A 12,432-nucleotide genomic window follows, 5' to 3' on the forward strand; every position below is an offset into this window, starting at 1 on the left:
ATTGGTGTCTTAGAGTTAATACATACGGACATTTGTGGGTCATTTCCTACATCTTCTAATGATGAACAATACTTTGTATCATTTATACATGACTACTCCAGACATATATATATATATATATATATATATATATATATATATATATATTTCTAATTAATGAAAAATCACAAGTATTTGATGTGTTCAAATCATTTAAAATTGAATATGAAAAACAACTCAATAAAATAATAAAGAAAGTCAAATTTGACCATGATAGTAAATATTACGGTGGATATGACGGTTAAAGTGAACAACGTCCACGATCTTTTGCCAAATACCGAGAGGAGTGTGAGATTGTCCCACAATACACAATATTTGTTTCACCTATAATGAATGGTATGACTGAAAGGCGTAATCGCACTCTTAAGGACATAGTAAGGAGTATGATTAATTGTTCGACTTTACCTGAATCCCTATAAGGAGAGTCACTAAAGACCACAACCTATATTTTAAATAGAGTACCAACTAAAACAACTGTTAACACACCTTATGAGCTTTGGACTAGTCGTAAACCTAGTTTAAAGCATTTTCATGTTTGAGGATGTCCTGCTAAGGCAAGGCCTTATAGGTTGAATGAAAGAAAATTTTGATCCCTAAACAATCATCAATTATTTTATTGGGTACTCTAAACGATCAATGAGCTATAAATTTTATGATCCCAAGTTAAAAACAATTTTTGAGACGGGAACAACAATATTTTTTGAGGATAGTGAGTTTGATGGGAGAAATAACTGTATTTGAAGATAATTTGGATTCAACAATTTCTATTGAGGAAGAATTATTCATATCCTAAATACTTTTGACATTGATATAGATTTTATTCCTATTAATGATCGATCAAGTTCAAACTCAAGAGCAACAAGACATCGATGAAAAACTCATGAAGAACAAACTCAACAATCTTAAGATCAATAGCTTTAAATACGATCCACTAGAGAAAGGAGAACGATTATATCAAATGATTATATAGTCTTTCTTCAAGAAAATGAGGATAGTGATGGTACAATGGAAGTATATTCAACTTTCAACATGCTATGAAGGATATTAATTCTGAAAAGTGGATTTGTACAATGATCGAAGAGTATAAATCTATGCAAAATAATAAAGTTTGAGAACTTGTCCCATTATTAGAAGGAAATAAACTTATTTGTTGTAAATGAATTTTTAAAACCAAATAGGATTCAAAGGGCAATGCATAAAATATAAGGCTCGTCTTGTAGCAAAAGACTATTCTCAGAAGGAATAGATTGACTTTAAAGTGACATTTTCTCCAGTTTCATTGAAAGACTCTTTTAGGACAATCATGAAATTCATTACACAGTTTGATATGGAGCTTGACCAAATGGATGTCAAGACAACTTTTCTCAATAGAAACATTGAAGAAAAAATCTATATGGTTCAACCATAAAATTGTGTGTCGGGAGACTCAAAACATATGGTATGTAAATTGAAAAAAATCCATTTATGGGCTCAAACAAACTCCTCGTCAATGATATCACAAATTTCATCAAATTATTATCTCATTTGGTTTCGAGATAAATATCGTTCATGACCCCACCAAAGTAACCTAGTGGTAAGAGTCGACTTAAGAGACCAAAATGTCACGAATTCGATTTCATCTAGAAGCACTTTGAGTTTAAGTGGGGGATCATGGTTGTGCGGTGTCATGCTAGTTCTCCTTTAATTCCCAAAATAAAATGTCGATGATGAATGTGTGTATCAGAAACTTAGTGGGAGTAAACATATTTTTTTAGTTTTGTATGTTGATGACATACTACTTGCCACAAATAATTTAAGCATATTGTATGAAACTAAGAAATTTTCATCAAATTATTTTTGAAATGAAAGATCTTGGCGAAGCTTCTTTTGAATTCAAATACATTGAGATCGTTCTTGAGGTATCTTGCGTTATCTCAAAGAAACTATATTGATACAATGCTTAAAATATATAAAATATTTGTTAGTAAACCTTTAGACCCCTTGTCGCTAAAGGAGAAAAATTTAGTTTCAATCAATGCCCAAAAGAAAATCTTGAAATTAAAAAAATGAAATCAATTATCTATGCTTATGTTATTGGGAGTTTGATTTATGCTCAAGTATGTACGCATCCTGATATTACATATATTGTTGGAGTTTTAGGTAGATGTCTTAGTAACGCATGAATAGATCATTGGAAAGTAACCAAAAATGTTATGAGATATTTAAGAAAAATACGAGATTAAATGTTCATATATTAGAGGTCAAATAAGTTAGAGGTCAAATAAGTTTGAGATCATTGAGTATTCTGACTCTAATTTTACAGAATGGCAAGATAGTAGAAGATCAACTTTAGGCTATGTTTATCTATTAGCTGAAGGAGCTATATCCTAAAAAAGTGCTAAACAGACACTTGTAGCTTCTTCTACCACGACAACTGAATTCATAACATGTTCTGAGGCATCAAATCATGATTTATGGCTAAGAAATTTTGTCATAGAGTTGTGTATTATGGAAAAAATTGAAAGACCACTAAAATTGTACTATGACAACATATCAACCTTATTGTATTCCAATAACAATAGGAGTACAACAAAGTCAAAATTTATTGACATTAAATTCATTGTTATTAAAAAAGAGTACATAATAGACAATTAAGCATAGAACATATAGGAACAAATTTCAAGTTAGAAGGTCCTCTTACAAAAGGTTTGGTACCCAAAGTCTTTCATGAGCACACTGCTCAAATGATTATTTTAGTATTTGAGAATCTTTAGTTTAAGTGGGAGTTTATATCATTGTTATTCTATGACTTTAAGGTATTTGTGTATACACTTAAGTTTTTCAGTTATAATAATGTTTAAAGATATTCGTTACTGTGGAATTAGGCCTAAAGTTTTTAATGTTAGATACAAAAGAAGGAAATAATCCATATATATTATATTATATGGAGAGAGAATTATATATTCTAAAAGGGAAATAATATATATATATATATATTATATAATATAATATATAGAGAAAATGATTCTTTCCTAATTATGATTCTAAAAGCCCATATATATTTACATTGTAAACGAGTTGTAGAGCGTGTGGAGACTAAAACCTAGAACATATAGAGAGTTAGAATTTGTAATTATAACTATATTGAATCGATTCTCCGAAAGCAAGACGTAGGACATTGTTGGTTCGAACCTAAGTAAAACTCTTATGTCGTTATTATGTTTATTCTTTTCTTTTACGTTATTTTTCTACATCCATTACTATTTCTATATTTTTGCTATTCATTCTTCGGGTGGTAGTTTTCACAACAAACTGGTATCAGAGCGAGGTTGTTCTAAGGTGACCGTGGTTCGATTTCTTTGACTTGAGATGGGGTCGACTTTTAGGGTGGATATTGAGAAGTTCAATGGGACAAAGGATTTTGGGTTATGGAAGATGAAGATGAGGGAACACCTAGGTAACATGGGAGTCACTAAAGCACTTGAGGGGAAATCAAAATTACCAAATTCGATGGATGCGGAGAAAAAAGATGAAGGTGTTGGAAAGGGTCTATAACACCTTGATTCTTAGTCGTAGTGACAAGGTACTACAAGAGGTTGCTAGTGCCACGACGGAAACAAAGGTGTGTCTTCAATTGGAATCTTTGTATATGACTAAGACACTGTCGTCTCAGATCTATATCAAACAAAGATTCTTCAAGTTTAGAATGACTGGGGGAATGATTTGTAGACGCATCTTGACGATTATGTCAAGATTCTCCTTGATTTAGAAAACATCATGGAGAAGTACAAGGATGAGGATAAGGCACTGATGCTTGTGAATTCTTTACCGAAGTCGTTAGAGACGTTCATAGACATACTCGAGCATGGGAGGGAGGAGCTTACCCTCGATGATGTAATGATTGCGTTGAGATCAAAGGACCAAAAGAAGAATAATGAAAAGAGCAATGTGAGTGGAAATGGACTCTTGGTTCAAGGGAGAACCAAGAAAAGAGACAATAAAAGCAAAAAGAGGAGGCGTTTGAAGTCTCTTGGGAAGAAATCTACTATGTGCTACAATTGTGACAAGGAGGGGGCACTTTAAGCGATATTGTCCATATTTGAGTAACGATGAGAAGTAGAGCTGAGAAGCGGCGGTTATTCAAGAGATCGAGAATAGGTACGAAAGTGCAAATGTTCTCGTTTTCTCCATTAATTAGTCCGATAAGCGTTGAATTATGGATTTCGGGTGTTCATTCCATATGACACCTAATCAGAGTTGGTTCGAGACCTATGAGAAGACTTTGGTGGGAAAATTTTTGTTAGGTAACAATAAGTCTTGTAGGGTGATGGGGATCAGAAGAGTGCATTTGAAGACGCGTGATGGAATCGAGAAGGTATTGATGGAAGTACGACACGTCCTAGATCTTTGGAGGAATTTAATCTCTCTTGACTTACTAGATTAACTTGGTTTTGCATGAAGGACGAGAAGAACGTATTACGGGTCACAAAGGGGTCGCTAGTGGTAATGAGGGGTGTGCGAGAGAAGAGTATTTACGCCCTTCAAGGCAACACATTGGTTGGTGACATGGCGGTAGTGGCAGAACCTCGAGATGTATCATCCACAAGTCAATGGCATAAAAGATATGGCCATGTGAGTGAGAGGGTTTTGAAGGAGTTGAGTAAAAGAGGCTATTTTGGTAAGGAGAAACTTGATGATTTTGAGTTTTGAGAGAACTACATATACGGCAATGCTACGAGGGTGAAGTTTGGGCGATCAGTTGAGGTGACTTAGAAGACGCTCAATTATGTTTACTTAGACTTGTGGGGCCAGCATGGACTATAACTCTAGGTGGAGGTCGATATTTTATCACCTTTATTGATGATTGTTCACGCAAGGTTTGGGTATACATCTTGAAGCACAAGGATGAGACATTTGCTAAATTTAAGGAGTGGAAGAAGATGGTAGAGACTCAGACCGGAAAAAAGGTTAAAAAGCTCCAAACAGATAATGAGTTGGAGTACCTAGGCAAGGAGTTCAATCAGTTCATCAAGGAAGAAGGGATGGTTCGTCATAAAACCGTTCGACAGACACCGCAACAGAATGGTTTGGTCGAGAGAATGACCTGAATGCTACTTGAGCATGTCTTATGTTTGTTGTTTAAGGCTGGTCTACCAAAGAGGTTTTGGGATGAGGCGGTTAACACCGCGTCTTATCTTATCAATCGTTGTCCATCGACGACATTGGAATACAATACACCAGAAGAAGTTTAGAATGACGTTCCTCCAAAACTCGACAACCTAAAGGTATTTAGGTGTGTGGCTTACATGCACCAATGGGACAGAAAGCTTGATCCGAGAGCGAAGAAGTGTATGTTTGTTGGATATCCTAAGGGAGTAAAGGGCTGGAAACTCTTTTACAAGGACGAAGAAATGTCCAAGTGTATCATTAATCGTGATATGGTCTTTAGGGAAACCGAGTTCTATTATGGAGAAACACTGTCAATCGAAGCTGGCGAAGTCGCTAGAGAGAGGACTGAATTTGAGGTGGAGTTCCTAGGAGGGATTACTAAAGAATCGATAGACATGGAGGAGGTTAGTGAAGAGGATGAAACAGACGGTTAGGTAGAGGGAGGGAGGTACAAAACCGGAAGTGAATCTTAGCTCATACCAGTTAGTACGAGATAAAGACCGTATGACAACCCGAGCTCCGGAGAGATTCCAATTTGGTAGCCTTTGCATTACTTGTGGCAGATGATGTACAAGATTTAGAGCCGAAATTGTTTAGAGAAGCAATGAAGAGCAAGGAGAGAACTGAATGGATGCATGTTATGGTAGAGGAGTTGACATTGCTTGACAAAAAATGATACATGGGAATTGGTGAACAAAATCAAGAATTAGAGGGTGGTTGGTTCAAAATGGGTGTTCAAGTGCAAAGAAGGTGTAGAGGGTAGTAACAAGCCAAGGTTTAAGGCAAGATTGATAGCTAAGGTCTTCACACAACGCGAAGGGGTCGACCTTAACGAGATCTACTCCCTAGTAGTGAAGCACGCATCCATTCATGTATTGCTCACTCTAGTAAATTAGTTTTACTTGGAGCTCGAGCAAATGGACGTGAAGACGACATTTCTTCATGGGAACTTGGAGGAGAAGATCTTCATGACACAACCCGGGGGTTCATTAAACCCAGTGATAAAGGCAATGTATGTCTCTTTAAACACTCGATATATGGTTTGAAACAATCCCCAAGTCAATGATATTTGCGCTTTGATGAGTTCATGGTTCGTAACGATTTCGTGAGGAGCAATTTCGATAATTGTGTCTATGCCAAGTGGGTTGATGGTTGCGGGGACTTCCTATTGTTATATGTGGATGATATGTTTATAGCATCAAGAAACAAGGAAGATGTTCGCAGGGTCAAGAGTATGTTAGGGAGTGAGTTCGAGATGAAGGATATGGGGCCGAAAAAGAAAATTTTGGGGATGGTGATTGAGCGGGATCAGGAGAAAGACTCTCCGTTCTTGTCTCAAAGAAATTACCTCCAAAAAGTGGTCGCCAAGTTCAGGATGTCTAACACCAAGGTAGTTCGAACGCCGTTAACTACTCATTTCAAGCTCTCCTCAAAGATATCACCGAGTACCGATGAGGAAAATGTGAGAATGACAGACAACCCATATACAAGTGTCGTTGGGATCCTAATGTATGTCATGGTATGTACACGACCCAATCTTGCTTACACAGTTAGTCTTGTTAGTCGCTTTATGGCAAACCCAAGGAAAGAACATTGAGAGGCGACGAAGTGGGTTCTCCGTTACGTTAAGGGATCCTTAGATGACGGTCTTTGTTTTAAACGGGCAGTGTAGGTGATGATAAGTTGAGAGCATTTGTTGATGCTAATTTTTTAGGTGACTTGGATAAGAGAAGGTCCCTAACAGGATATGTGTTTACCCTATTTAGATGCTCGGTAAGTTGGAAGGCACAATTACAATCCGTAGTTTCTCTTTCAACAACGGAAGCCGAGTATATCGCTGTGACGGAGGGAGTCAATGAGACACTTTGGTTGAAGGGTCTCGTGGGTGAATTTGGGGTGAATCATGATAAGGTGAAGCTATTTTGTGATAACTAAAGCGCCATACACTTGTCCAAGAACTCGATGTTTTACTAGCGCACAAAACACATCGATATTCGACTTTACTACATTCGAGATGTCATAGCGAGTGGAGCGGTAGTTGTGGAGAAGATTCACACGGATGAAAATCCCATAGATATGGCCATGAAGGTGGTGACATGAATCAAGTTTCGAAAATGTTACGAGTTGATTCACGTCACAAAGTTTGGAACATAATCGGAGAAGTAGGAGGATCGATTCTAAGATGTTCTTAGTGATGATGCTCATTCATTTGACGGACATAGAGGCAAGGTGGAGATTTGTGGAATTGGACCTAGGATTTTGATGCTCAATTTAGTGTGCCTCAATGTTAGGTACAAAAGAATGAAAGAATCCATATATATTATATTATATTATATGGAGAGAGAATGATATATTCTAAAAGGGAAAGAATATATATATATATATTATATAACATAATATATATAGAGAATGATTCTTTCCTAATTATGAGTTCTTAAAGCCCGTATATATTTACATTGTAAACGAGTTGTAGAGCGTGGGGAGACTAAAACCTAAAACACACAAAGAGTTAGAATTTGTAATTATGTTGGTCCGAACTTGGGTAAAACTCTTGTGCCGTTATTCTGTTTATTCATTGTTTTTACATTATTGTTCTACATCCATTACGATTTCTATATTTCCGTTTTTCATTATTCGGGTTATAGTTTCACAACATGTACAATAATGTTAAAAGTCTGATCTCACTTATGTAGGACCAATTGAAAATGGACATGAAAATATCAATGTGCATGTAATTTTCATTCATCACATTCATGATATGATTTGTCAATTAATTGTATTGATTTTATATGATCATTGTTGGGTCTAGTTGTGATTAAATACAACGACGAACTTTTTGGTCCTATGTTAATATAATTAATTGATAAAATTATTTATACAACATACGATTGAGTGGACACAAAACTTCGGACACATTATGGTTGACACATTTATTTTTGTACATACGTGACCTAGTGGAAGATTTTTAAATGAATGGGTCACTATTATAATAAATAATTATGCAAATGTCATCATTTAAATAAATCAAAATAATGTAATCTAATAGGCTTATGAGTGTATTTGTCATGAATATAGAGTAAGAATACTTAAGTGAAATTTCTAATTTTATAAATGGGTTAAATTAGGAGTCGCCGAGAGAAGGCTTTAGCTACCTTTGCTAAGCGCGAATTCTAGAAGCCATGTTTGGTTTCGGGGAAGTTTATTTTGTCGGTAACAGTTGATAACCACTCTGACCCATCATTGGTGAATAAGTTTTTTGTAATGGGTTATTTTGTGGAATTTCTTATAGACAATATTTTTCAGAAGTTACTTAAGAAATTCTGTAAGCAGTGAAGTCACCACCCACTTCTATTGTAATAATCTTTAAAATGTTAACAAAAGTTAGCAATAATTGTCCTTGGTGAAGAGGTTTCTTAATCGTTTAAAAAAACTTTTGAATACTTTTTGAAAGGTTCGAAAAACCTTAAAATGTACTAGATAATTAACTTTTTTTTTTTCATAATCTTAAAATGTTAAATAAAAATAATTTCTATAAACACTCTAAAAATGTTTTATACAGTGATTAATTTTATAGTTATAAAATGCGAGATTAAAAATATAGTTGATAAAATTTGTTTTTGTTTAAATGCATCAAATAGAAAATAGGAGATTAATTTTCTTACATTTATCAAATATATATAGAAAATATTTATAGAAAATCCCAACATTTTGAATAACATATTAAGTATTGTATTGTTAAAACCCATCAATAAAATTATCTAATTCAATATTTTCTCCATCAAAATGGCACAAATTTGTCTCATGTATTAGTCTTTTCCTTATTTGAGAACCTCCTTAATTTTCTTCTCTATTGATCAATATATCTCAATAGAACACACTGCTATTTTATGATTAAAAAAAATCCACTAATAAATTATTATGGATTTCCCCTTCACGCTTACAACTAATATCACAAAAGGTGTATTTGATGTTAAAAGAATATGACAGGGTTGTGACACGTCACCACCATGTTAGTCCCACGTCAGCATCCATGTTCACCCACAACATTCAAAATATAAATAGAATGATCTTCATAAGATTAAAGATTGTAATATTGTCTCTATATAATCCCTAATCGGTTCCAAAATATATAAAAACAAACAAATTGGGCAATATATGTTCTTCCTTAGGTCACCATATCTATTCTATGTTCATTTTTTTGGTTTAATATATTAAGGTGACAATGTATCAATTTTGTAGACACTAAAATTTGATTCACCTCATTTATAAATTTTTTAAATAATTTCGAATCATTAGTATATATTTTTAAATTATAGATTTATTAAGGGATTTAAAATAAAATAAATAATTATTTAAGAAACAAATTGTATAAAATCTCAAAACAATAAAAAAAATGAGGCGAAGAATAAATTAAATAATTATTTAAAAAAAATATTATATTCATTTATTTCAAAATAATTAAAATTAAGGCCAAGAATAAATTAAATAACTATTTTAAAAACATGCTGTATCCATTTATACTAAAATAATTGAAATTAAAGACTTAAATAAATTAAATAATTATTTGGAAAAATATTGTAGTCTAAATCCCAAAATAATTAAAAATAAACTCCTAAAATAAAATAAAAATATAGACAAAAACAAATTTTATGTGTATTAATTAATTTGGTATATTATATATATATATATATATATATATATATATATTTATAGGTATATTATATATATATATATATATATATATATATATATATATATATATATATATATATATATATATATATATATATATATATATATATATATATATATATATATATATATATATATATATATATATATATATATATATATAAAGAGAAGATGAAACGGGACCAAAACTGTTTTTCCCTAAACAAACAAGCCCTAAGCCATGTGGAGACGAGGCGCGCAACCAAATGCCGAGACGGAGCGCCAACAGAAGGCGAACGCCCGGGATGCCCAAAGTAAATAGAATGCAAACGAAACTCCCGGACCATGCCCAACGTGCGTTAGCGATCGACTTTGGTCTTCTTCTTCGCGATGACAAATACGAACAATCGACTTATTTTAAAATAAGTCAATGACTTTCTTCGCCAATTCTCGATCAAACGAGAGTGTTCAAAAAGGAAACTGATCACAATACTTGTGTGATTATTTTCGTACTCACATAAGTTGTCTTATTACATATGTGTATTGAATTCGGCCGAGCAAGTGGCTGACCATTAATGACTTTTGTCTGGAATTCAACCGACTTAGGCCACTTGTTGGATGGAACTTGTTGAGGTGTTCCTTGCATTGCGTGCGGGTTTTCAATTTCGGGTAAACGGGTTAGGGTTTTCTGTATGAAAACGGGTTAGAGTATAAATACTTTTTTTGGGTACTTTTCTCATAACATAGTAAGGTTGGGAGAGAGTGAACATATATAGGGTTTTCTGGTTTCCTTCTTGTTCTTTGGTTGATCCAGAGAAAAAGATTGGGGGAGCTTTTGATTGTGGAGTAGTCCAATCATTCCTAATGTAATTACTTCTTTCATTTGAGAGCAGGCATGTAAGTTTTTAGTGTTCAAAAAGGAAACTGATCACAATACTTGTGTGATTATTTTCGTACTCACATAAGTTGTCTTATTACATATGTGTATTGAATTCGGCCGAGCAAGTGGCTGACCATTAATGACTTTTGTCTGGAATTCAACCGACTTAGGCCACTTGTTGGATGGAACTTGTTGAGGTGTTCCTTGCATTGCGTGCGGGTTTTCAATTTCGGGTAAACGGGTTAGGGTTTTCTGTATGAAAACGGGTTAGAGTATAAATACTTTTTTTGGGTACTTTTCTCATAACATAGTAAGGTTGGGAGAGAGTGAACATATATAGGGTTTTCTGGTTTCCTTCTTGTTCTTTGGTTGATCCAGAGAAAAAGATTGGGGGAGCTTTTGATTGTGGAGTAGTCCAATCATTCCTAATGTAATTACTTCTTTCATTTGAGAACAGACATGTAAGTTTTTACTATTGACATTTCTTTGATTTAGTGAAACTTATCCCTCACGTGGACGTAGGTTGATTTTGACAAAACCATGTATATTGTGTTGTCGTTTATTTTATGCTATTTCAGTTCTTGGTAAATTTGTTGTTTGGGATAGACGATTCGGAAACTGATTTGTTACAAGTTTGATTTCTAAGAAAATCCGTAGTTTTGCTGTTGCAAAACCCAACAGTGGTATCAAAGCAGTATTGATTGGTTATATGTTTTAACATTGGAGCAGAGTGCTTTGCTGGTTACTTGACGAAATTGAAAGAGGAGATCAATTGGTTTCTTTGCTGGGGTTTTTGTCAGTTGTTAAGGCAGTAATAATGGTGAAATCTAGACTTGATATGGTGAGTCTGAATGGTACAAACTATAGGCAATGGAAACTGATGATTAGTGATATGTTTGTTTCAGATGATTTGAATGAAGCAATTGAAAATGAGGGTGTTATACCTGAGACTACAAAAGAGGCTGATTGGAAAAAGACAGATAGAAAGGCCTGCAACTTTATTCGTTCCTGGGTTGGTGTAAATTGTGTGCACCATGTTGAGAATGAGACTATGGCGTATGGTGTGTGGATCAAACTTAAAGCTCTCTACGCTAGGAGGTTAGTAGGGAATAAAGCAGCACCGGTACGAAGGCTGGTGAATCTGAAGTACATTGATAATAAATCAATTGTTGAACACTTGAATGAATTTCAAAATATTTTGAATCAGTTGAGTAGTATGAAGATAAACTTTGATGATGAGGTGCAAGCACTTTTAGTCCTTAGATCTTTGCCTACAAGTTGGGAGACACTTATTAGGACTCTTAGTAACTCAACACCGAATGGTAAAGTCAACATGACATTTGTCACCAATTCCTTACTTGATGAGGAGAATCGAAAGGAGGATAAACCCTTTAAGTCTGATATCTCGGTGACTGATAGAGGAAGATCAAAGGATAATAGAAGTGGTTCGATCAAGAGCAAGTCTAGAAGCAAGTCTAGAGCTCCAAAGAAGGATGGTTCTTTCCATTACTGTGGAAAAATGTATCATTGAAAAAACGAGTGCTAAAAATTTAAAAATGATAAAGCAAAGGTACGGTGAAACCTAGGGAAAAGAAAGAACAAAGTGTAGATACATTTACTTATGCTTCAGATGGTGAAATGACATATGCTTCAAACTATCAACACTCATGTCTTAACACATCTTCAAATGAAAC

This window comes from Impatiens glandulifera, chromosome 9, assembly GCF_907164915.1.
Source record: "Impatiens glandulifera chromosome 9, dImpGla2.1, whole genome shotgun sequence".
Classification (NCBI taxonomy): domain Eukaryota; kingdom Viridiplantae; phylum Streptophyta; class Magnoliopsida; order Ericales; family Balsaminaceae; genus Impatiens; species Impatiens glandulifera.